Source organism: Protopterus annectens, chromosome 7.part0, assembly GCF_019279795.1.
Source record: "Protopterus annectens isolate FY-2018-M chromosome 7.part0, PAN1.0, whole genome shotgun sequence".
Taxonomy (NCBI): Eukaryota; Metazoa; Chordata; order Ceratodontiformes; family Protopteridae; genus Protopterus; species Protopterus annectens.
The window spans coordinates 614,940,658-614,967,333 of NC_056739.1; positions in this window are offsets into that span (position 1 = coordinate 614,940,658).

The following is a 26,676-nucleotide window of genomic DNA, read 5'->3' on the forward strand; positions in this document are numbered from 1 at the left end:
CCATCTCAGGTAGCTCATCAAAATCACCTTTAGCTCCCTCAACTGCTCTGCTTTTACTGTTCAGGTTTTTGCACCATAAAGTAGTACTGGTAGCAGCACTGTTTTGTAAACCTTACTTTTCAGCTTGTTTGGCATTCTTCTGTCATACAACTACCCCTGAAAAGTTAAGATTAGAATTTTGGGACATTTGGTAAATATTAGAAGGGGATTAATATAGGCTTCAGTCCAGTGGCAGAACATTTTATGAAGCCCATTCAGGAAATTTTGATTCCTTGTTTTTTAGTGTATTAGCCCATCCATTTGGCAACTGTGATAGTGGTATGCTATTTGCTAATAAGTTAAATCAGCTGAAGTCTACTTTCATTTTTAATTTTGGAACCTTGGTCCCACATGGATTAAAGTAGGTGGTGTTGTTAAATGTTTAAAGAAATTTCATTGATAATATTTCCATATATGTATGTGTATATATATATATATATATATATATATATATATATATGGGTCTACTTTCATAGACTGAAGCGCCACGTCACCGACACCCAGAAGAGCGAGACGGAATGACCGAACAGGTAGGTTACCAAAAACGCGATATCCCGACAGCTGAGAGACCGACAACGGCAGCGAATGAAAGATTTAGGATTGGGGAGCGGACAGGTAAGTGTACGATAGTGAGGGATTTTAGGTTAGGGTGTGGAAAAGGTGAGTGTGCGGTGGTGTCGGACTAAGGGTTCCTGTGAGGTAAGTGTGTGGAAGTGACGTAGAGCAGTGTAGGGAAGTGTTAAGTGTGTCAGGGTTAGAATGCGGGTGGAGTGAGGCTGAATGTTTTAGGGTGGGTTAAGTGAGTTAGGGTTAGGGTGCAGGTAGGGTAAGTGTGCGATAGTGACGGTGTTGAGGTTTAGGGGTGTGTTAAGTGAGTTAGTAGTGTCGGACGTTAGGGTTAGGGTTTAGGTTAAAGTTAGTGGATATGTTGTTGTGTGTAATGTGCAGTTGACGTTTTTTGTGTCGGTGTTGTGGTGTTCGGTATTATGAGTTGTTGGTGTGGTGTGTTTTTGGTTGTTTGGGGTGTCTATGAAAGTAGACCCATATATATATATATGTGTGTGTGTGTGTGTGTGTGTGTGTGTGTGTGTGTGTGTGTGTGTGTGTGTGTATATATATATATATATTTTTTTCATATGAGTACATACACACAATATGAGAAGTTGTTGTTGTATTTTTTTATGTAAACTTGGTTGAATTTTTTTTGATGATGATGTTGCTGCAGAATTCATTGTAATTTTGCTGCTGCTGAAGGTCTATGGGAAAGGTAGCAGTTTTTCATGACTAAGGGATGTGTTTATGTATAATGTGCACTGGTCACTTTAAAAGTGGGATGTATAGATACATTTTGAAACACAATTGTTTAATTGTTTATTATATTTAAGCTTTAGAATTTTATATGTTGATATCCCTTGAAGGCGAAATGCCGAGGTACCAGGATTAAAGCTATTTGGTACTCCAAATCTGTGTACACCTTTTAGATTTTTTAGATATTTGTGTTATTCCTTTTCTTATTTTCCCTTTTATCAGAATCCTCAGCTCCTTCTGATTTCTCCCATTTTCTGACATTACAACTGTCTTATGTGTAATCAGTTTAATCCCATATGCTTTAAGTTTTGCATTCTACTCCCCTATCCTTTGCTGACATTCTTGCTCAGAGTCTGCCTGTAATGGTACATCATCTGCAAATAACAACTCTGTTTTTCTGACCAGTTTGCTAATGTAGTCCATTGTCAGTATGAACAGTAGTGGGCTCAGAGCTGAACCCTGATGCACACCCATTCCACCTGGGAACCCATCTGTGAGACCAAACACTGTTCATACTTGAGTAACGTCTACATAGCCTGTATTTCTGAGACTTTCAAACAATCACAGGACTGCCCAAATCGGCTTTCTTGCAAACTTGTCATATGCCTTTTCCAAATCTAGGAATGCCCAGTTGGACTAGTTCCTCACCTCTAGCTTCTTCTGAAGTATCTGCCTCACTCCAAACATTGGGTCAGTTGTGCTGTATGCTGATCTGAATCTAAACTGCTCATCTCACATCTTACTTTCTACTACTCTGCATAGTTGGTTATCAATCACCTCCTCCAGAACTTTCATGCAGTGTGACAGAAATTTGATATCTATGTACTGCCCACAGTTGTAGAGTTCCCTTTGTACTTGTACACTGGCACTAGTATGATTATTCTATGGTCATCTGGGATATGCCCTTCTCTCCATACTGCTATAAGTACCCTCAGGAGACATTTCTCTCCTATCTCACCCAACATCTTGATCATATCTACTGTGCCCTCATCTGAGCCTGCTTCCATCAATGACTTCATTTTCCTGAGTGCTGTTTTTATTTCCACTAGGGTGTGCTCCTCCACTTCTTCTTTCATGTCAGACTCTGTCTAAGGCACTTGTACTTTCTCTCCAATCGATTCCAGGTATTCTGCCTAGTCTCTGTTGAGTTTAGAGCCTTCTATGACCACTTCTTTTAGAAGATTGTGCAACCAATGGTTTATGCTGTGGAATGATTGTTGCAGTGGGGATGATTTTGCCCAGGCTGTCCTCCTACCTTGTTCTGTCTGTCCCAATATGAGCATTCAGGTCACTCGTTATCAACACTGATTTAAGTTGTCCTGCTTTATCTAGTAGATACTATTACTGCTGTCTGAATGCACTCTTTTCCTCACTATCACAACCCTGCTGTGGCACATAGGTTGAGATTATGACTAGAGCCCCATCTTTACACTGGACTCTGATTGCCATGAGCCTGTTACCAATTCTGATGACATCCATCATTGTCTTCTGAGGCCTCTCCCTCCCCATAATTGCCACACCATTTCTAGTCTGTCCTTTGCCTGAGTAATATAACCTGGATCCCAAGCCAAGTGGTGTTGCTGCACTGCCCTTTCATCCTCTCTATTGGATACATAGGATGTCTAGCCTCCTCCTCACCATAATGTCATCCACTTCCAAGCTGTGTCCTGCCAGTGAACTTCCATTAAGTATAGCAATTCTTAATTAATGTAGCACTTCTTAATTCATGTTTGGCAGGTTGATTGGATTTAGATATAGCTTTCAACAAACAGAGGTATCCTGCATAACCCAAGCTGGGCACCTGGACACTAACCAGCCAGTAGTTTATTGACTCAGGTCTGCTGGACTTTGTCAGGCACACACTGGACAATAGGGGCACACACACCCCTTCAATCATTAGCATGTCTCCTTGGCATAGGTCAGATTAGGCCAGGTCCTCAATTCACCTATTACTGGTAAATGCCTATACCTATTTGGTGACATTAGTCATCATGACGGAATCACTTTGAGCCGATTTTTACACCATCAAGTGGCTATGCATGACACAGAGTGCAGTATGTGAGCTGTATTCTAGAGGATACTGAGTACCACAGCTGATGCCCAAAGTGGTTGGTCAATGCAACTCATCACCTATAGAACGCCATCTAGAGTTTGTGCTGCTGCCCACAACTCCACTCTTGGATGAGTTTCAGGTGGAAATCATTGACTATAACCCGACAACACTAGCATTAAACCAAACACCCTAACACTAACTTAACTGTAATGATCATCTTAATTCTAAAATCTGAAGGTACTTTTAATGTCACTTTCCTTATTGGCATAGTCTTACAAACTGGAATCTACTAGCAGAACTAGTAATTTCCCTTCTTGCTCAATGCAAATAACCATTGGCACACTGCCCAGAGAAGTATCTGGTTTTATGCCAGGAAAAAAGTTAGACTAAACAATTACAGAAATTTAATTCAGCTTGGAGCTTTCACATGTTATAACCTGCTCTGTCCCCATTAAGTCACCTACCAACTCCCCACCCCAAACAGACAGCCACTCTTAGTTATCAAAAATAGGCACAGTAATGTATTTGAAGCTGCCTCTGCTGCAGGGCACTCCCCATGTGAACTGCAGGAAATGTAAATAAAATGAAATATGTGTATTATCCAGTAGACAGTGTCTACTATTATCAATACCCAGCGAACAAAGCTCTCAACCTGTTAGTTCAAGAATCAAGAACAAAGCCAAAAATAATGATGGACAAAAGACCTACATCAGGGGCAGATTTTAAATACTGCTCTTATATTCTTAGAGGGATTAATAAAACAACAGACTTTGCATTTACGTGCATCTTCAGAAAGATATGAAGTCTGAAACTCAAATGTCTGATATTATATAGAGACTGCAAGTCTCAATTGTTTGCTAGAAAAAACACACATTTTATGAGATACAAACCAGAGATTTGAGTCAAATACCAGGGACAGTTGAGAGTTATGACAGTATGACTCGCTATCACTTACTACAAGAAATATAGAGTAAGAGCTTGTGGCACATATAAAACTATGACAAGAATCAGGGACAGACTTTAATGATTACTCTTTATATAGTTAGAAAGCTGCTGGGAATAAACAATACCTTTTGCATTAGCATACATTTTTTGCATCAAATGTCTGTCATTATTTGGTGACTGCAGTATTCTCAATTTACTAGAAATCAGTACTTTTATGAGGAACAGAGCACATGCATGAGGTGCAGTCAAATACAGCTGAAAAATTATACCTGTGAGCATACCTGTGCTGCTCACGTCTATCTGGTTTCTTGCCATAGATCAATCTAAAACACTCTGGGGGCTAGACAGCAATTTACTAATTGTATGTACTGCAGATATTTTGTCCTCTTTCACCTTAAGAGGTGTAAGTCCTGCCATGACACAGCAGTACAAACTTGTGTCATACTGCACCCCTCTAAAATATAGGTCATGAAGGGGAATGTGGTACAGAGTGGAAATCCTCCTTATGAACATTCATGTCTTGGAAGTGCTGCATTAACTTCTTGGTCACATTGCACAGACTAGCTGTGACTTCCTTGTCACAGTGATGCAGACTGACAATCTCTTGTGTCAGTGTTGACATTCAGCATCAATCCTCTGTGACACATTCTGGCAGCTAATCACACTGAAAAGTCCCAATACTGTACCTTAGCATCTGGTCCAGGAAGGTCCATGCATGTCAGAATCACCCATGCTCTGCATTCAAACAAAGTATAGACAGTGCTCTCACAAATTACCTAGCCAGAATAAAACAATTATTGCCATCTTACATACAAGTAGTCAAAAAATGACCAAGAAATAACCACATTACAGAGCTACAGTTTCAGCATCGATCCATATACAAATAATAGGTACATAACTTTACAAGGTTAAGGACTGGGAATTCTGGCTTTAGTTGTTATGCCTAGGCAGCAACACCAAGCAGTTTAACATCAGAAATTCAGCTGAAACATTGATCAGCAACATCAAGTAGCTAGATGTCAGCCATTTCAGCTACAACACTAAGCAGCAACACCAAGTATCTAACCATCAGCCATTTCAACAACAACACTGAGCAGTAGCACCACATATCTAACCATCAGCCATTTCAGCTGCAACACTGAGCAACAGCACCACGTAGCTAACTATCACCTATTTGAACTACAACACTGAGCAGTGGCACCAAGTATCTAACCATCAGCCATTTTAGCTACAACACTGAGCAACAGCACCAAATAGTTGACCATCAGCAATTTCAACTACAACACTGAGCACTGGCCCCACGTAGCTAACAATCAGCCATTTCAGCTCTAACATTGATGATTATGATCATCTCTCCAATTGTAATGTGTTTATTATGTGTTTGAGACATGGATGTCAAGAACTTCATCTCAAGCTCAAGAGGTGAATCTTGTTATCCGTTTCAATAACACAGTAAATTCTTTGTAGTGCATGGAGCTTTATCTGCTCCATGTACATACTGCTTAAAGGAAAAAAAAAGCACAAAGCAATTTGATGACTTTGAGAGCTAGTAAAGCACTTAGCGAGTGCTGCCAGACAGCAGGACACCTCTTATTTGATTAAAAATTCTGGGAAGGCAGAGAATGAAAATTAGGGACAGTGCTTCAATGTTCTTCTAATTCAGTTAAAACATTACAAGAACAAAGAGTTTCACATCAATACACCATTTTCTGAACAATAAAATATACAAAAGTTTTATTTTGGCAGTTTTGACTGACTGTAATGTAGAGTTTACTAGCAAAAAAAAAATAGTATTACAAAGGGCAGAGCAGAAACTCTGGGATAGTTGAGAGGCAAGGGCAGTAGGCAGAAGCAGTAGTACCACTTAACAAGTTTATCTTTTTCCTGGTATTTGAACATAATTACTATGCTCCATGAACTATAAGTAGCTTATCACCACAGCCATTTCCTTTCAATGCATTTGTTTTGGTATTTGTAATGCAGTAAATTCAAATGTCACTTATAGCACACTAAGATAAAACCTCAGTTCTTATCATGACTACATGCAGTTAGTGTATAGGACTAAAGCTAGGAGCTGTTAACTAGTTGCTTCCTATGGCTTAGTGTTTGATTTCCTCAGTCTTCATTTGCATACTGTACAAGTATGACCAACTCATTTAACAAAAGAGTGCTCTGGGTAAATTGGGCTAGTCTGCTCAATGATTGTGATGCCTAGTAACTACCCTTAAACTTATCTGTGCAAAGATGTGGTAATATTTAGAGTTCAATAAAACAAGACCAGTGCATTATTTAATTTTCAAGCTTAGTAGGTATCAGTAATTGAGAAATTGTAAAAAGACTCTAGAGCTACAGGCAAAACTAGTGCCACAAATAAAGTGGCCAAAGTAATATCACAGGGAAAAAATGTCAGATGACATAGCACTCTCATGTCACCTTTTGCAGCATTAGGAATAAGAATGCATTATTTATACATGCCTTTCCAAAGATCAAACATCTGAATACAAATGGCATTACTTTTTGAGCAGATCATCATCAGGTGTCGAGAACAATTAAGTACTCCTGTTACTGTGCCTTAGACTTTGTCCCTATGTTATATAGTTAATTGTCTTATTTACTTGACACATTGTACTGGATCACAACAAAACAGTTTTTTGATAACTGAGATAATTGTACTTTGTTCAGATGTAAAAGACAATTATAAACATGCATTCTCTGTGTGAGTACACCGACTAAAGCATTGATTATATAGACACAGACCATGAGCACTATCTGGTTAAGTGACTCTGAATCAGAGTAAGCAAAAGGAGGGTTCAGGAATCAAACTCTGAACAAAAGAAAAGCACCTTGTTAACAGCTAATAGGAAGCAGAAATGGCAACTACACATTCATGCTTCCAAAGAGCATGGAATACTACATAAGTAAGTTGTATTCAAAAAGAAAAAAAATACCATCTATGAACTGTTCCATTTATGTCATCAGTATTTTCCACTTAAACTGCATATTACTCGATAAAGAAAAAAAACTCTTGAGATCTCAATGAAAAAAAATATGCAATCTGTCAATAAAGAAAGAACTTTGAGCCTCTTTAGACTGCTATTTCCCACTTTAGGAGATAGGCTATTATTTTTATCTGCAATGTTTAGAAGTTACTTCCTCTTAGTTTTTGGAAATAAGTCTCTGCTTTCCTTGGCATAGCCTTGTATAATTCCCAAAGGTAACATACAAGCCAAACTACCTTTCAGAGCAGCCTCATAAAATCCCGAAAGAGCTAAACTACTGGTGAATTTAAAATAATACTCTACTAAATGTAACACAATGAAAATGAACAGAGCAAAGGGCAGCTGACCCATATTGGTGTGTGTGTGTGTGTGTGTGTGTGTGTGTGTGTGTGTGTGTGTGTGTGTGTGTGTGTGTGTGTGTATATGTATGTGTGTATATGCATACTCTACTAAATATAACACAATGAAAATGAACAGAGCAAAGGGCAGCTGACCCATATTGGTGTGTGTGTGTGTGTGTGTGTGTGTGTGTGTGTGTGTGTGTGTGTGTGTGTGTGTGTGTGTGTGTGCGTGTGTATGTATGTGTGTATATGTATATATATATATATATATATATATATATATATATATATATATATATATATACACACACACACACATATATAGATGTAATATCTAGATAGATATTGATAAATAATATATTGCAGTAGAAATTCTGATATACTATTGCCAAATTCTGGAAACAAATTAAGTTCCCTGTTTACTTTATACTGTTTGCATAATACTGCCATGAGCAGTTTACTGTTTTTAAATGACATTACATGGTGGCTGTGCCTACCTTCAGAGAGTGAAGTCTTCTAATGCTTAAATGAATTAATGGACACATGTGCAGCTGGCTGCAGATTTTGTACATCTTTTGCCTGCCTCTCTCTCTTCCCATAACACAGTACTTGACCTCAGTTTGCTGCCTTGACTTACTAGTGTAGACTGTATAATTGCAAAGCTTCTTAATTACCACCGGACTACATACAAAAACTTGTCTTACAAATTAGTTAATTTCTATATAAGAGATAAGGATGATCTGCCTAGATCTCTGTTGTGTTTCTGTTGTATTTCTCACAGTGTCCGTATTTATGAGCTTCAACAAAGAGGAAAACATTCTAAGGCTATTTTTATACATGTGGCAACCCACCACCACCACCACCTACAGCAATGGCTAAGGCACCCCATACCACAGTTTGTAAAACAAAATGGAAACCCTTCAAATGATCAACTTTCTTACCACCCCTTCCCCTCATGTAACCACATAGGCAGACACACACATTTGTGAGGCTTCATTCATGTTCCTACAGACATGTACACAAAATCCACACACATACACTACCCCACTAACCTCCCAACCCTCATATCTTCATTGAACTTACCCTATACCATGATTACTCCCATAGAGGTAAATGGGGGAACAGTATATTTTTAGAGGGTTTTTCCTTCTAGTGTAAAATTTTACTTGGGCAATCAATTCTGTGAAATGCTTGCCTAAGCAAATTGGGAACAACCAACATTTCCAGGACAGAGCATATGGCTAATTTGCATTAGACACTCCCTGGAGTGCCACATTATCATGCAGCTGTGCCAGTGAGACTTCCTTACACTGATGCCCCCAAAAAGGGAAAACCTCATAGATAGAGGGGTCTCTGAATCATGAAGACTTGGAGCAATCCAGAATCTTTCAAGCTAAAGTTCCCCTGCCTCGCTAAGACTTTCTGAATCCCGGTGTCTTCCTTTGTAAATTACATACATGATAATACCTCTATCTATCTGAACACTTTACTTTATCCTTGTTAACAATCAATGAACTATATGTTCTTTTTATTCATTTAACATTTGTTTACCGGGAAAGTTCAACTTGGAACAAAGCCACTTTTCAGTAGAGGCCTGGGGAGAAACACTCCAGATGTATGTTTTTCTAATGTGAGAGGAAACTGGAGCACCCAGAAGAAACCCACATGAATGCAGGGAGGACATGCAGACTCTGCACAGAAGGCACTCCAGCCAAGAATCAAACCAGAGAACCTCCTGCTGTGAGGTGACAATGCTACCACTGCACCACCGTGCTGTCTGTTTTTTCTTCTATTAATCCATAGATTTACACCTCTGTCTTTTCAAAGATATAGAGTGTAGTAATGGTGGAGGTACAGTTTCATTTTGTAGATGTTTGACTTCCTTTGTTCATTTCATCTTCAAGACATACAGTATGTAATTACAATTTGTCTTTGATATATAATGTTTAACAGCAGGGACTGGATTTGTTGCTACAGCATCTGTTTCAGCAGCAGTTTTTTCCCCTACAATGGATATCTTTAGGCAGGCTACTAGCTGTTCTGATCACTATGTGCTGGTTAACAATAGTAAACTACTAGTTGTCCTAATATCACTACATGCCAGGTTAACAATAGCACACTACTAGTTGTCCTGATCACTACATGGTGGTTAACAATAAGATATTTTTGTGGTTAAACTGAAATAATGACTCAACACCTCTGTCATGCCGAAAGCATAATGCCCAAAACTGCAGGTCACAAGATGCATTATTAAGTGATGATGGGGACTTATGAGCAGGGTTGGTCCTTCTCAAAGATTGATGAGAGAAATGTGCAGCTGAAAGAGGGGTTTGCTTTTGAGGAATGTACAGCAAAATTAAATTTACTCATATGATATGGGCTATGTCAGCATGCACCACAGTCACAGCTGCTTACAGGTCAATCTGAAATTTAGCAGGGAAATTAAACTAAACAGGTCAACAAATCACCATCCATCAGCTATCACAGACTGGTTCATTTCTGCTCCATTATCCATAAAGTACAAATATGCCGAGTTCTTCACTTTGGAATATGGCACAAGAAACCATGCCGACCCTCCTATCCTCTGCATGTCACATAATTTGGGCATCCCTTGAATGATTTTTGGGAACCTACCGTGTTAGCATGATAGAGACAGTTGTTTTTTAACTGGAACAGTGCACAATAATTCACTGCTGCAGTAAGTAATCTTTATATACAAATTACTGAATGTCTGTACTTCACAAACCCTTACAGAGCTGTCTTAGTTCAACTTTTCATTACTTTTATCTGGCATTTTGATTATACAAACTCTCTGACATGTATAACAAGGGGGATCCTTAGCAATATATTCTTTATTCAGAGATTGTAGAAATATCATGTACTGACTTATTATATGGAGTTGGGAGAGGCAGTTGAATGCTATAATATATGATAAAATCTGCATAAGATTTTTCCATTGCATTAGACCACTCTAAAATAGGTTTATAGGTTTATTGAATAGTATCAGGCTAACTAAAATGACAACAGATGCAATGTTAACAGGTCCCTGTACAAAAATACTATGGCTGGAAGCTCAATTGGCAGATGCAGAGTTGTATGCAAGGTGCAAAGATGCAGCCACGCTTTTCTGAATGTATATGTGGTGAGTGATGCAGGATACCTGGACAGAGAATTAATGGCTTTCTGCAACTCATTGATGATTCCCATCAAAAAATGCAGAGAAAGAGAATTAATTACTATAGTATGTAATGAGGAAGGTTATGCACCATATTTTCTTATTTACCTACTTGCTTACTTATCTTCACTCTGATTACAGCATAGTGCTTACTGCAAGTTCTTATATTTTTCTGTTTTGTGCTGTCTTCTTTACTTCCCACCATTACATGTGGACTGTTATTAACTCAATAACAGGGGTTTACCCTGTATATTCAAGTCAAAAATACTCTGTAGGATGCTGTTCAGTCTTTTACACAAGGTGACCCCATTCCATCTCCATTTTCTGGGTTTGATTGTATTTATGATAGACTTTTGTTTTATTCTTTTCCAGAGGTCCTGGCTGAACACTTTTCAGACCATCAGACCATTACATGTGCACAATCTGTTGAAGAGCAGTGTTGATGAAGACTTTCAAACTGTCAACAGTGTTCTTTGTGTAGCAGCTAGACACTGACCCATACAGCAATATGTACTTGATATTGTTGGTGAAATCTCTTAGTTTTAAATGTTTCCAGAGCTTATCATTCCTACATGCTGGCTTCAGGTTTAGGAAACCACAACATAATTTGATTAGTTTTGTTTTGACATAATCTGTATCTCCTGTCTTGTTGATATACTACCTGTGATCAGCATTTTCTAAGGCCTGTCCATCTACAGCAATTGCAGAGTCTTATGTGGTACCCACTCATGGGACATATCAAACTTTAGATGGCATTTTCAGTGAATCCAAGATGTTCAAGGCAAAATCTTTATCCCCTGCTATATAACCTCAAAAGTAGTATGTTTAAGTTTAGGGGTGGAAAGGATTGCCCCCCACATCAATGGGATGCATGTGGACTTGGTCTCTGAAAAACATAGTTTTGGCTCATTTTATTTTACTGACTTTTACTATCAGGGTAACATATATCAATTAGCCGATGTGAATCCTTCCCTCACAGGTTCTTGGAAAGTAATTTCTACTCCAGCTGAATTAGCAACATTATGGAATGTCTCCACCTTGGAATGCCAGATGTTGTATCCTAGATTGTCAGTACTCAGGATTAAAGGTATGAGTCATTAACCTTGTCAGTTCTAGCCATCTATCGGATCTTTCTTAGACAACTCCTGAGATATTTTCTCCCCTTCCCACATTTGCTACACTAAAATGATCATACTATCTAAATTGGCACCAATGTGTGCTGCAAGGGCTTTAGATGAAATGTTATTTATTTATTTTTTTATTGCTCAGCTGACATCTCTTGAGAAAGATCTCAAGTTGACAGCTAGGTCCTTTCCTTTATCAGTGGTTGGAGGATTGTCTACTGCTGCACTTTTAAACAGTAAACTGAAGTGACCAGTTGTTTATCCAGTTTACTCAGAAAGCTGCCATGGGTGGGGCTATATTAGATGATTGAACTTTCAAATGGTCGACTTATATGGTCGACAACATATGATCAAACTTTTTAAAGTTCGAGCATTTTAATGGAGATATCAGTACAGTGCGGAATAGGAAGATTTCCCTTTTCTGCACTGTAGTATGATCTCGGAGTTGGTATATTTAAAGAGCAGGGGTGTTGGCAGGGTGCAGGAGGGCTTGCCCACCTGCTTAAAATGTTCAGGTAGGTTATTTGTATAGCTTTTTTACTAGATGTTCGAACTTTTAAAAGTTCGATCATCTAATATAGATCCGCCATTGTCTCTGCTTACAGGTCTACTAATATTGATCTTCCTGTGCGAAAATTGTCTGGTGATGTCATACAACATCTTAATGCTGTTGAATGACTTTCCACAAATTTTTCCATACATTTTACAATATTTTATGATGTAATTTGAGATCCAGCTATTAAATTTTAATTTCATTTAAGTCGTAGCCATTTCTTGTCCAGAAAGTCTGTCTTCTATGTTTGCCTGTGCTGGGAAACTTTTGTTAAAGATGATGACAAATTTCTTTTGTTGCACTGTTTTTTTTTTTCAGTTGTAGCTGTCAATCTTTCTGTCTCAGTAAGCCAATCTTCTTTGCATAGTTGATTTAAATTTTCAGCTTTCCTGTTATTAAGTTTTATATGTTCTATTCCTCCACCTTCTGATACTGTACTTTATGAAAACATTTTATACCAAATAACTACATTACACTTTTTTGAAAAGTGAATTAACTGTGGTGATTTCAATATTGACTGGAAGAGCTCCCTCAAAATAAGTTAGATAGTATTCTATGTGTTTACAATCTTTTGCAACTTATAAATAATGGTACAACACAAAAGAGAGTCCAGCAATCCCCTCCTTAATTGACATTTGTATTACAAATATGACTCAAAAGTTACAAAACTGCCAAAGTCTTCTGAATTCACTAAGTAATCATTGCCCCTTTATTTCACATTTGTCTTCTAAATCAGTGAAAATAAAAACATTAACTGTTCTCCTAAACTGTAGTCCATTAAACCAAGAAGTGTGTCTATTATCAGAATTGCGAACAATAGACTGTTCTAACCTCTGCATATGCACTGAGCCCACATTGGTGCTATCCACATTTTACAATAATATTGCTTCACAGACAATATTGTTGCCAATGAGACACAAGAGTTACAGGTAATTATGTACCTGTCTAAATTCACAAGTTGACATAAATGAAATAAACCAAGACTGGAGAAAGTGGAAAAGGATCCAAGAAATAGTTTGACACTGCAGGAATTTCAGAATCTAAAGAGTTGTAGAGCATACAAATAGATACTACCAAACATAACTTCTACAGAATCCTTCAAATCAATATTGCTAATTCCAAAACACTCTGGAAAACAATAAAAAAAGAATTAAGAAGTAAAATCAAATTGGAGGTTGCAGGAGCAAAACAGGTCCAAAAAATGAAGAGTATCTCAAGACCAGCTATGTAAAAAGAATGAGTATTTATTTAAAGATGAGCGCTTTCACTGTTAACACAGCTTCTTCAGATCTAAGTTAAAATAAATAAAAACTTAAAATGGTTCTTTTATATGATCACCTCTAGTGGTCAAACAAGTAATTACAATGAAGAAAACATAAACTGATTCTTTGTATGATCACCTCTAGTGGTCAAACAAGTAATTACAATGAGGGTACATATAATGAATGAATAACAAGTTGGATATACATCATAAAATCACAAATCAAATAGATGTTAAATGCTCAAACAATGCCTGTCCTGAAAATACAGAAAATCCCAGTCAACTACATTTCCAAATGAAATGACATGAAAAATATATATAACCTACATAAGAAATATCATGAATAAAAGTGAGTGTTGAAGGGGGGGGAGCTAAATTCTCTAGTGGTCAAACAAGTGATTACAATGAAAAGAACATAAACTGGTTCTATTGTATGATCACCTCTAGTGGTCAAACAAGTAAATACAATAAGAATGCATGTAATGAATAACCAGTTAAATATACAAAATACATGTCCTGAAATCACAAATCAAATGAATATTAAATACTCAAACAATGCCTATCCTAAGGATACAAAAAATCCTAGTCAACTACATTTCAAATGGAATGACATGAAAAATAGCGAACCTATGTGAAAAATGTCATAAATGAAAGTGAGTAATGAAGGGGGGGGGGATGAGGTAAAATACTAGTACAGATGTCACTGGAGAAAGCAGATACAATCTATTTAATATTCCTACGTGTTCTTAGTCTCGGTTTTATCGAGGCTCTATCACTGAGGCCAGATCCTTTATCTGCCCTAAGCCGAACTATCCAGTCACATTCCTTGTTCAGATGCACTTAGATGCACTATCATTCTGTGTGCAATTAGAAAGAGGCGCTCCTACTAAGGTGCGTGTAGTTTCTCTTGACTGCTCCTGTTGTATGTCAACGCTTTCACTATCAGTTCGTAAATCTACGTCATTGCGTGCTTCATATGAGGCATGAGATTCCTTACTGAAGCTGGTAGGCAAATCGCGAGGCCAGGTGAAAATATTGCCCAATGAGAAATCGCGTCAATCCCTCTGCAATTTATTCGCCTCTTTCTAATTGCACACAGAATGATAGTGCATCTAATTTAGGAGCCAGAAAAAAGACTATTATTACTTCGGCTGAAGTGCATAGGGAAGCGGAGTGTAATACTTCCACTGCTGATAATAACGGAGCTATTGCTATACCAGCACAGCCTCATGGAGTAGCGCCATTTTTTCATTTGAATTTTCCACTTCCCATGAGGGACAGTTCATCGAATCGAAAGGGAGCACAGCGGCAGAACAGTCAGCACAGAGACAGAGGGAGGAGTACAACGCGATACAAGAGGAAGCACGAGGAAGCACGAGGAAGAAGTGAACAAAGTGTATACCATCAAAAAGGCGTTTGAACAAGTAAGACATTAGTGACTAACTTAAAACGTGAATTAACTGCTTTGGAAGTCAATATTTTAAGTAAAGGTTTATCGTTTATACCAACTGCTAACATGTCTATTACAGACATAATTTTTGATTTTAAAATGTTTACTAGGAACCTTACACTGAAGTATATGTTTAAACATAACACTAATACTTCAGAAACTTCTCTGAGAAAACCAAGTACTTTTATTCCTAAACCTATACCATTAGTTAATGCTTTTGAACAAATGTGTTTATCTGATTTCTATAAAGTCTATGAAGATAGAAATTTTAGTGGTAGAAAACATAATTTATCCAAGGCTGAATTTGAGGCATTGTGTGCTCTTGAGAATGATGTTAACTTTGTAGTTAGACCAGCTGATAAAGGTGGGGGGGGGGTTGTTTTACTTGATAGACAGGAATATGACTGTTTAATGTATGAAATGTTGAATAATGTTGACTTTTATGAGAAAATAACCAGAGCTCATATGCAATCAATGGACATTTTGGTTAATAAACAATTAGAGTCTGGGTTATTGACAGAGGATCTCTTCTAGTTTCTTAGGGTATTTCATTATACCGTCCCTATTATACAAGGTTTACCTAAGCTGCATAAGAATCTGATTAGATCCCCTATGCGTCCTATTGTTGCAGGAAGGGGATGGTGTACGGAATGTATTTCAGTATTTTTAGAGAAAAAATTGAAGCCCTTAATAGATAATTCAGTATTTGTTCTTAAAGATACTGAGCACTTTCTCCGTGATCTGTATGAAGGCACTAACTGTGGCATGTTGAATATGGAATATTTGTTTGTTACCCTTGATGTTGTTTCATTATTCACAGTAATACCCAATGATATAGGGCTTGCTTTTTTGCAAGAACAACTGATGAGTAGTAATCTATATAGTATGAATGAAATTCATTTATACATTGATTTGATGTCTATTGTTCTTCTGAATAATGTGGTTTATTCAGTGATCAGATTTATTGGCAGAAGAATGGTGTGGCGATGGGTAGTGCCTGTTCGAATAGTTATGCGAAAGCTGCTATGATGAAATGGGAGACAGATTTTTTAGAAGAAGGGCCTTTTAAAGATTTAATTATTTTTTATAGAAGGTTTGTAGATGACCTTTTTATTTTATGGAGAGGCTCTGTTTTAGAACTAATGAGTTTTGTTGAGTACATTAACAGTACCACCCCTTTTGAGGTTCACTTTGAACTATTCAGATGCTAGTATAAATTTTCTGGACGTGATAGTGGAAAAGGACAGTTCTAATGTGATGTCAACTAGATTATATAGAAAGGAATGTCACGTTAATAGTTTGCTATCTAGGGATAGCATGCATCCAGACTATGTCTTTAGAAATGTAGTCCAGAATCAATTCTATAGGGCTTCTAGATTGAGTGCAAAGAATAGCGAATTTGAAGAGCAGAAACATAAGACCATTAATGAGCTTACAGAGAGAGGTTATGATTATGGGATGGTAGAGTATAATGCTACTCAAGTCTCTAAATTGAGAGAGAGTAGGGCCAAACCATATTTTTCAAAAAGGTCAGCTGGTGGCAGCACCCATAGAGCAAATAATATTAAGGTTTGTATTTATGAGGTATACTGAAATTATTAGCCAACATTGGGATGTTCTGTTAACTGATCCGCAATTAAGTGAAATTATAGGCCCCAGACCTCAGTTCACTTTTAAGAATAAGAAGAATTTAAGAAGAAGGTTATGTAATGTTAAGGAAGTAAAGTATGCCCCGACAGTACCTGGTACTAGATCATGTGGTAAATGCTCGCAGTGCAAGTACATTAATAAAGAGCCTTTCTTTGCACATCCTGACACAGGCAGAGTGTATGACATCAGGGTTCAGGCTGATTGTGAAACTATGCACGTGATTTATTTAGCTAACTGTGTTGCCTGTAGATGTTTCTATGTTGGCAAGACAGATCGTTCTCTAAAGGATAGAATAAGAGAGCATTGTTACCATATAGGTAAAGGGAGTAATACTAATGCTTTAGCTAAGCATGTACAAAATATGGGTGTACAACATAAGTTTATGTTTATGGTTGTCTCTAGGACATATGAGAGTGTTAGAGTGGGTGATATTAGAGCTAGAACTGAGGAAGTAGAGGCTAGGTGGATAGTCATGCTTAGAGCCAATTATGGTCATGGTTTAAATGAACAGGTGCTTTTGAGGCCTGTTCTTGGTAAAAGAGCTCTACATAGGTAATTCCTGTCTTTTATTTATTTATTTGTTTTTTATATTTTTTATTTTTCTATTTTATAATAATCGTAGATTGTTTATTAAATATGCTTATATGCTCATTAGAATGTGCTTATATATATATTGTTATATATCTGTTCTTTATGCAGGGTGTATGTTTTATTAATAGTGTATATGTAGTGTATATGTATGTTTTAAACTGATTTTAAGGTCTCCCTTTTAAAAGTTAATTAGAGTGCATCATGTGATTATTCAACCTGGCTATTTAAGGTGTGTTTTTTTTGTATCAGTTTTACACCTGAAGAAGCATTTTGTGAAAGCGCTAGTGTGTTGTAATAAAGCAGTTCTGCATAGATTCGTTTCCTGGTATTTTTCAAGTTCATTGTGGATTCTGGAGCCTACTCTCAGCAGCTTTGTGTGTATCCTGTTCTTTGTTTTTTACAGCTGCAGAGGTTTCTGGTGCCTGGCCTTTTGTGTTTTTCTTACATACACAAATAAGTTGCAATCTAATCCTATGCCTAGATGCTTATGAGCTCTGTCATCTTAGAGTGTTTTTTCCAATGTTATGAGTGTGGCAGGTGGTGAATCTGATTTTCTATGGTCAGATCATGGGATATTTACTATTTATTTATTATATTTTGCATTTGTTTACCGGGAATGTCTGACTTGGTTGGGAGCCCATTTTCAGCAGAGGCCTAGGGAGAAAAGCTCCACAAACAAATGGGAAAAAAAGTACAAAATAATACAACAAAATACAAAAATACAGGGAAGGTAGTTGAACCAACAAAGTATGTAAGAGAATGTAAATAGTTAATGACAATATCTAAAAAATGTGGTACAAGATAGAGAAATACCATACATAGGGTTGCAAGGTCATATGGCAAAAAAAAATAAAAACTAGAATTTTAATAATGAAGAACAATTTACAAATGCGTAGAGTCATCCTTTTCAGTTACTATACAATTCATTAGCCATGTCATAAGCAGAACTTTAGGGAGTGTATAGGGAATTTGCAGTTGTCTTTGATAGAATTCAAGCAGTAAATGGAAGAAAAGGACAAAAAAGGAAGTATAGATACTGAGATCTAAGTAGGAAAAAGCCTGGATGGATTTACAAGTAGGAGGTTGATAGGAGATCAGAACAGTGCTAAGAACCTGGGGAGAGAGGAGATGTATGGTCATCCAGGAGTAGTACAGGAGCAGAGTCAATTTTGGCTGAGGTAGTCACGGAGGAGTGATTTGGATTTGTGAGTGTTAGAGGTGTTCAGAATTTGTTGTGGTATAGATTTCCAGATTGTGGATATTTTGTTTGAATACAGAGATTCTCATAGGATCATAGAGTTCTGTTGTTGGCATACAGTTGTACTAAGTCTTTTAGTGCCGGACAGTTTTCAGATTGGTAAACAATGAAGTAGACAATAGTTAAGTGAAGTAGGTTGGGTAGTTCAGTCCAGTTTATTTCCCATAGAGCAGAGCAATGGCAAGTACTATTAGGATGATTAAGAGCAAATCTGGCTATTTTGTTATAGCAGGCCTCTAGTTTGATTAATTCTAATTTTCTAAGGTTAGTAAAAATGGGTGAGGTGTAAGGTGGAGACAAGATGTGTTCTGGCTATGGAATGTCTGATGGTATTGGTGAGAAATGGCTTAGCTCTGTAGAAAGATCCAAGTTTGATGTGTAACTTTTTAATAACTAAAGTTAAATGTTTTATCAAATTTTAAGGAGTTATCAACTGTGATACCAAGACATTTTTTGTGTTCAACAGATTCTATTCTGGTTTGGTTAGAGAAGTAGATAATAAAGGGGGGTTGATTTCCTTGAAGTTTGCTCTTAGTAAATACCATTAGTTTTGTTTTGTTTGGGGTGAAAGGGATGGGACGGAACATATAAAAGAGAAATAATCAGCATATTGTATGATGGAAGCTTTGCTAGTAGAAGTGCATAGTTTATTGGTAAATATAGAGAAGAGTAGTGGTCCAAGGAATGAAATTTGAGGGATACCTACTGAGATGGGTAGTGTGGGAAAGGTTTGCCATTTGACTGCTTGCTGGTGGTTAATTAAGTAGCTGTGGAACCAGGGTAGGGCTGGGTGGGAGAGATTTAGAGATCCTAATTCGGTTAGTAGTTTTTGGTGGGATACCATGTCAAAAGCTTTTCATATGTAGAGGAAATGGATGAGACAATTTGACTATTATTTCTGGTTGATAGTATTGGTAAAGCTAGAGCTGTTTTGATGCTATGCTTAGGTCAAAAAACATGTTGTGAGTTAGAGAGGAGGTTGTTGCTTAGTAAGTAGTCTAGTAGTTGCTTGTGTATGCATGCTATCAGCCTGTCCGCAGAGTTTGTACCTGATGCCTGGAGAACAGTCAGTGTAGCTCCCCTATACAAGAGCAGCTCCTCTGCATATTATATGTCAGCCTTAGATGTCAAGCCATAGACATATTATAGCAAATCTCATTTATGCAGATAAATACACCTTAACTAATTTAGACTCCAATCACTTTGGTCATGTGAAGGGGAGGCCCTATCTCCTGAACCTAGCAAAACTTCTTTAAAAAGGTTTCAGAGGCTTTGAACAGCAATCAGTCTATGTACTCTACTTATCTTCACCTTGCCACCTCCCTGCTCTATTACCGTAATGGTGTTATTGACAAATTAATGTAATCCCCCACAATGTCTGTTGGATTGCAAATTGACTATCCAACAGATCCCATCCTCTGAAAGCTGCTAACACTTTTTCTAAATATAAAATTGTAACTAATGGGGTACCACATTGACCAGTGCTAGGCCCTCTCCTATTTGACATTTATTGTACAGATATCTGCACCAGTAGCCCAGAACTGTAATTTACCAAGTATGCCAGTGACTGCAAACTGGGCAACATCATTCACTCTTCCAGTATTAAATACCACCATCAAGGGCTGGAATATACCAAAACGTGGTGTACCAATGGCTGGAATATAACCAAACATAGTGTACCAATGATTAGAAAATACCCAAATATGGTGTATCAATGGCTGGAGTATATCCACACTTGGTGTAACAATAGCTGGCATGTACCCAAATGTGGTGTACCAATGGATGGAATATACCTAAATGTGGTGTACCAATGGCTGGAATATACCCAAACTTGGTGTACCAAAAATGTTGCAAGTTAAATGCAAAACAGTGCAACATAGTATTGTTAGACAAAAAAGCTACTCCTTTCTTATGTATAATGAATAGTATTCCTATTTAGACAAATATGGCCATAAGATATGTGGGTGTTTATGTGGAAAAAAATCTCTCATTTGATCATCATGTTTCTCCCCAAAAATCCTTCTATCAGGCCCAGTTAATATCCAAGGGAATACCTTCAAGATTTCATTCATCTGATCACTATACTCTTCTGTTATCATATCCATCATCAAATGTAGTACACCCTTTGGTATGTATAGATTGTAAGCAAATCCTTCAATTGGAACAGACCCAAAGATATGTCTTTAAATCCTTCAATTATTTCATAAATTAGCATGAACTTCCTTACACTCAGCAGCTTACTGGCTGCTCTTTGGGGACATGTATCACACTTTTTAATCAGGAAAGATGCCATACCATGTGATCTTCGATTTCTTCACAAAACTACTAGCTCTACAGATACTCTCACCAGTCACCTAAAGCTACACCCACAAATAAACAAGAATCACTAGCGAGCAGGCTCCTATCTCACTGCATTTCCAGCCTGTGGAATAAGTTACTACTGCAAGTCAGAGTACCAAATTCAATAATTTAAGGCTGGTCATGATGACAGGATGACTAAACACAAATTACACTAGGGTCATCATGTATGGCCTTGTTTGATTTGGACTGTTAAGTAATTGTAAAAGGTGGCAAACGTTTTCAGTATGTCTACTTCAAGGTGCATATAGTTAGTTAACTTATGGTCCCTGTGATTACTTGCCTAGTACTGTTCTTATCAATGGAGGCCCATAAGATATGTCAGTAGCTAGTACAGTTTGTTTCAAGGTCTGATCTTTGCTGATTACTTATAACTCAATTTGCTCTCAAAGGTAGGTTCCTGTCTTGGAGTAATAAATAGGAGTAACACTTTAGTAAAGTATCAACAAGCAGATATTTTATGAATAATAGTCCTTTGGGTGTTTTGATGGATTTCCTTTATTTTCACACAAAACTATCATACAGTGTTTCCTTTTATGTTTGTCACATTTAAGGCTTGCTCCCTTTTCTAAGTTTTGGATGTTATTATGCGGAACTGATTTTTGGTATTTTCAGACCCAGTAGTTGGTGTCTCCATCCATCCATATATGACAGATAATAATGTGCTACATTTCAGAGGTTAGCAAATAAAGTGGTGATGACTGTACCCAAGGGTGAGAGACTGGTGATTGGAGCAGATTTCAATGGGCATGTTGGTGAATGGAACAGAGGGGATGAGTAAGTGATGGGTAGGTATGGTGTTAAGCAAAGGAATGCAGAAAGTCAGATGGTAGTGGATTTTGTGAAAAGTATAGACATGGCTGTGATGAATATGTATTTTAACAAGAGGGAGGAGCATAGGGTGACATACAAGCGTAGAGGAAGATGCACACAGGTGGATTATATCTTATGTAGAAGGGCCAGTCTGAAGGAGATTGGAGACTGTAAAGTGGTGGCAGGGGAAAGTGTAGTTAGGCAGCATAGGATGGTGGTTTGTAGGATGGCATTGGTGATCAGGAAGAGGAGGATGAGTGTGAGGGCAGCACCAAGGATCAAATGGTGGAAACTGAAAAAGGGTAATTGTGAGGTGATGTTCAGGGAAGAGTTAAGACAGGCACTGGGTGGCAGTGAAGAGTTACCAAATAGCTGGGTAACTACAGCAGAGCTAGTAAGAGAGATGGCTAGAAAGGTGCTTGGTGTGACATCTGGAAAGAGGAAGGAGGACAAGGAGACCTGGTGGTGGTGTGAAGAAGTACAGGAGAGTATACAGAGAAAGAGGTTGGCGAAGAAGTGGGATTGTCAAAGAGATGAAGAAAGTAGACAAAAGTATAAGGAGATGAGGTGCATGGCAGAGAGAGAGGTGGCAAAGGCTAAAGATAAGGCGTATGAAGAGTTGTATAAAAGGTTGGACACTAAGGAGGGAGAAAAGGACCTGTACCGATTGGCTAGACAGAGGGACCGAGCTAGTAAAGATGTGCAGCAGGTAAGAGTGATAAAGGATAATGAGGGAAACGTACTCACAAGTGAGGAGAGTGTGTTGAGCAGATGGAAAGAGTATTTTGAGGAGTTGATGAATGAAGAGAATGAGAGGGAGAGAAGGTTGGATGATGTGCGGATAGTGAATCATGAAGTGCAGTGGATTAGCAAGGAGGAAGTAAGGATGACAATGAAAAGGATGAAGAATGGAAAGGCTGTTGGTCCAGATGACATACCTATGGAAGCATGGAGGTGTTTAGGTGAAATGGCAGTGGAGTTTTTAACTAGATTGTTTAATGAAATCTTGGAAAGTGAGAGGATGCCTGAGGAATGGGGAAAAAGTGTTTTGGTACCGATTTTTAAGAATAAGGGTGATGTGCAGAGCTGTAGTAACTACAGAGGGATTAAACTGATCAGTCACAGCATGAAGTTGTGGGAAAGAGTAGTGGAAGCTAGGTTAAGAAGGGAGGTGATGATTAGTGATCAGCAGTATGGTTTCATGCCAGGGAAGAGCACTACAGATGCAATGTTTGCTCTGAGAGTGTTGATGGAGAAATACAGAGAAGGTCAGAAGGAGTTGTATTGTGTCTTTGTGGATTTAGAGAAAGCATATGACAGGGTGCCTAGAGAGGAGTTGTAGTATTGTATGAGGAAGTCAGGAGTGTCAGAGAAGTATGTAAGAGTGGTACAGGATATGTACGAGGGTAGTGTGACAGCGGTGAGGTCTGCGGTGGGAGTGACGGATGCGTTTAAGGTGGAGGTGGGATTACATCAAGGATCAGCTCTGAGCCCTTTCTTATTTACAATGGTGATGGACAGGTTGACAGACGAGATCAGACAGGAGTCCCCGTGGACTATGATTGCAGATGACATTGTGATCTGTAGTGAGAGTAGGGAACAGGTGGAGGAGACCCTGGAGAGGTGGAGGTATGCTCTAGAGAGAAGAGGAATGAAGGTCAGCAGGACTAAGACAGAATATGTGTGTGTGAGTGAGAGGGAGGATAGAGGAATGGTGAGGATGCAGGGAGTAGAGGTGGCGAAGGTGATGAGTTTAAGTACTTGGGGTCAACAGTTCAGAGTAATGGTGAGTGTGCAAGAGAGGTGAAGAAGAGAGTACAGGCAGGATGGAGTGGGTGGAGAAGAGTGTCAGGAGTGATTTGTGACAGACTAGTACCAGTAAGAGTGAAAGGGAAGGTCTACAAGAGGAGAAGGTCTACAAGAGGGTAGTGAGACCAGCTATGTTATATGGGTTGGAGACAGTGGCACTGACAAAAAGGCAGGAGTCAGAGCTTGATGTGACAGAGTTGAAGATGTTAAGATTTGCACTGGGTGTGACAAGGATGGACAGGATTAGGAATAAGTATATTAGAGGGTCAGCCCAGGTTGGAAGGTTTGGAGACAAAGCCAGAGAGGCAAGATTACGTTGGTTTGGACATGTGCTGAGGAGGGATGCAGAGTATATTGGGAAAAAGATGCTAAGGATGAAGCTGCCAGGTAACAGGAAAAGAAGGAGGCCTAAGATAAGGATGTGGTGAGAGAGGACATGCAGGTGGTTGGTGTGATGGAGCAAGATGCAGAGGACAGGAAGAAATGGAAACAGTTGATGTGCCGTGGCGACCCCTAACGGGAGCAGCCAAAAGAAAAAGATGACAGAGTACTTTTTGTGTGCATTACCTTTGGTATATGTTAAAATGGAAGTCTTTTTTCAAATAAAAAGCTCCAAAGACCATTTCAGACCAGAAAACCACATCAAAGGGTCAACTGAATGTCACCAAACTCAGAGTAAGCAAATTGTACTGAAAAATAACACAGTCTGTCCTGCAATGCTGTTGCTTTAATGAATATTGGCAATTAAACATCAAAATAACTAGATTTTCATTGAAAGTAGCCATGCTTATTCTATCAGAACTGTTCAACTTTACAAAACCATTTTCCTGGACATCATGGAGGTAGGCATTAGTATATTTTTGCATTGCAGTCAGATTAGATAAAGAAAGCAAGGAAAGAAAAAAATTTATTACATACAACACGCAAGGAGGAGATGGCAACATACAGTTCATTTTCATCTTCTGAGGGCTGGAGTATTACATATGTGTCAGTAATAAACTCAATACATATTATGTGCCCAAAACAAATATGATACATAAAAGTATAACAACACCACAAATGTTTATGGAGGATTAAGTGCCTTTCTAAAAAAACAGTTAACTCAAAAAGCAAATAAAGAAAGGCACAAACACGGCTAAAATATAAAGTAAGCGCTTTCCCGTCAGGTTCGATGCTTCTTCAGACTTTGTAAAAAACATGCTCAATACATCTTGAAATAATTGAATGGTATTTAAATAATCATCCAATCACAATGCTAGAACCATTAAAAGTAATGAATTAACCTTGGTGTTAAGCATCTTATATACATTTACTGTAAAAATATAAAAAAATGTCTAAAAAACTGCATTCTACACTTAAATCTTACACTGAGTATAAAAAACCCAAACAGAAATAATATATTTTCCTTTTATGTTTGTCACATTTAAGGCTTGTTCCCTTTTCCAACTGATTTTTGCTATTTTCAGACCCAGTAGTTGGTGTCTCATCCATCCATATATGACAGATAATAATGTGCTACATTTCAGAGGTTGGCAAAAGTAAATTTTTTATTTATTTTTATTTATTTTTATTTATTTTACATTTGTTGACCGGGCTAGTCTAGCTGGACATGTATCCGTTTTCAGTAGAGGCCCAGGAGAAACGTGACATAAGTCATTTAGGGAAAAGTAAGTCCCCACATACAGTACAGTCTCCATAACATAACAGTCGTTTAAGAGACTTGTTATTTTTACAAGCAAAACTGGGTTTCTCCCCAACAAATTGTTTAAGCTTATCTGCCATCAGGATTTTGCTCCCCAGGCTAGTGAAAGCGGATAAGGTACATATACTAAACCTAGAGTACTTGATAATAGTTTTCACTCTTACTCACAAACGCTGGCTAATGTACAATGTATGCACTGTACCTGTGTACTATGTATGTATTTTACCCATATTCCAAATTTCAGCTGTACACCACAAATCTATTAATTACCTTTATTTTTAAATGAATATTTTCTTGTTTGTTCTCTCCACTGGAACTGTTGGATGTGCTGCATACCACTGTAAAAGCATGTCTATTGTAATTTGTGTGCATACTGATTATGTCTAAATATTTAAATGTATCTGTAATTTTTCTATGTGGAGCTTTTCTCCCCGGGCCACTGCTGAAAAAGGGCCTTTTCAGCTCAGTCAGACAACCCCAGTTAACAAATGCAAAATAATAAATAAAATAAATACATCAAGAAAAGGATAGGAAGGGAAAAAAAGGGAAGGGGAGGAGGGGGAGTTAAAAACCTATAACTCTAGCCTACTTATTTAATGACCTAGCCTACTTATTTAATGACCTATTTATCAAAAATGGTTTCAATGAAATTCTATCATTTAGGCCGAAACATCACTTTGTCTCTATTTTTTCTGTAATATTCTTAATATTGCTCTCTCTGGTCCTGCAGTCTGCATACCTATGAAACTCATATGACTTCCCTGTAGTTGGATGAACAAATATGTTGATGTTACCACTCATATGACTTCCCTGTAGTTGGATGAACAAATATGTTGATGTTACCTACACAGGAGCAAAATTACATCTCCTACATCCAAATGTCCCAATCCTCTGTGATGTCACACCAAGCTTATTTATATTAGCCTTCTCATAACATAACAGTCATTTAAGAGACTTATTTTTATAAGCAAAACTGGGTTTCTCCCCAACAAGTTTTTTAAGCTCATCTGCTATCTGGATTTTCCAGTTCTTGTGGATAAGGTCTCATACGTCCATGTTATTCCTAGTATAAGTAATAACCATTCTACATCTATCTAGATAATTTTTATTACTTGCATTGGTCCCTTACGTGTCTACTTCACAATTCCTAAAAAAGAGTTTGCCCTTTCCTAATCGATCTATGTTGGCACCTTCTATAGATAAGGTACACTCACTGAATTTATAACCTCTAGCTAGGAAGTCCCTCT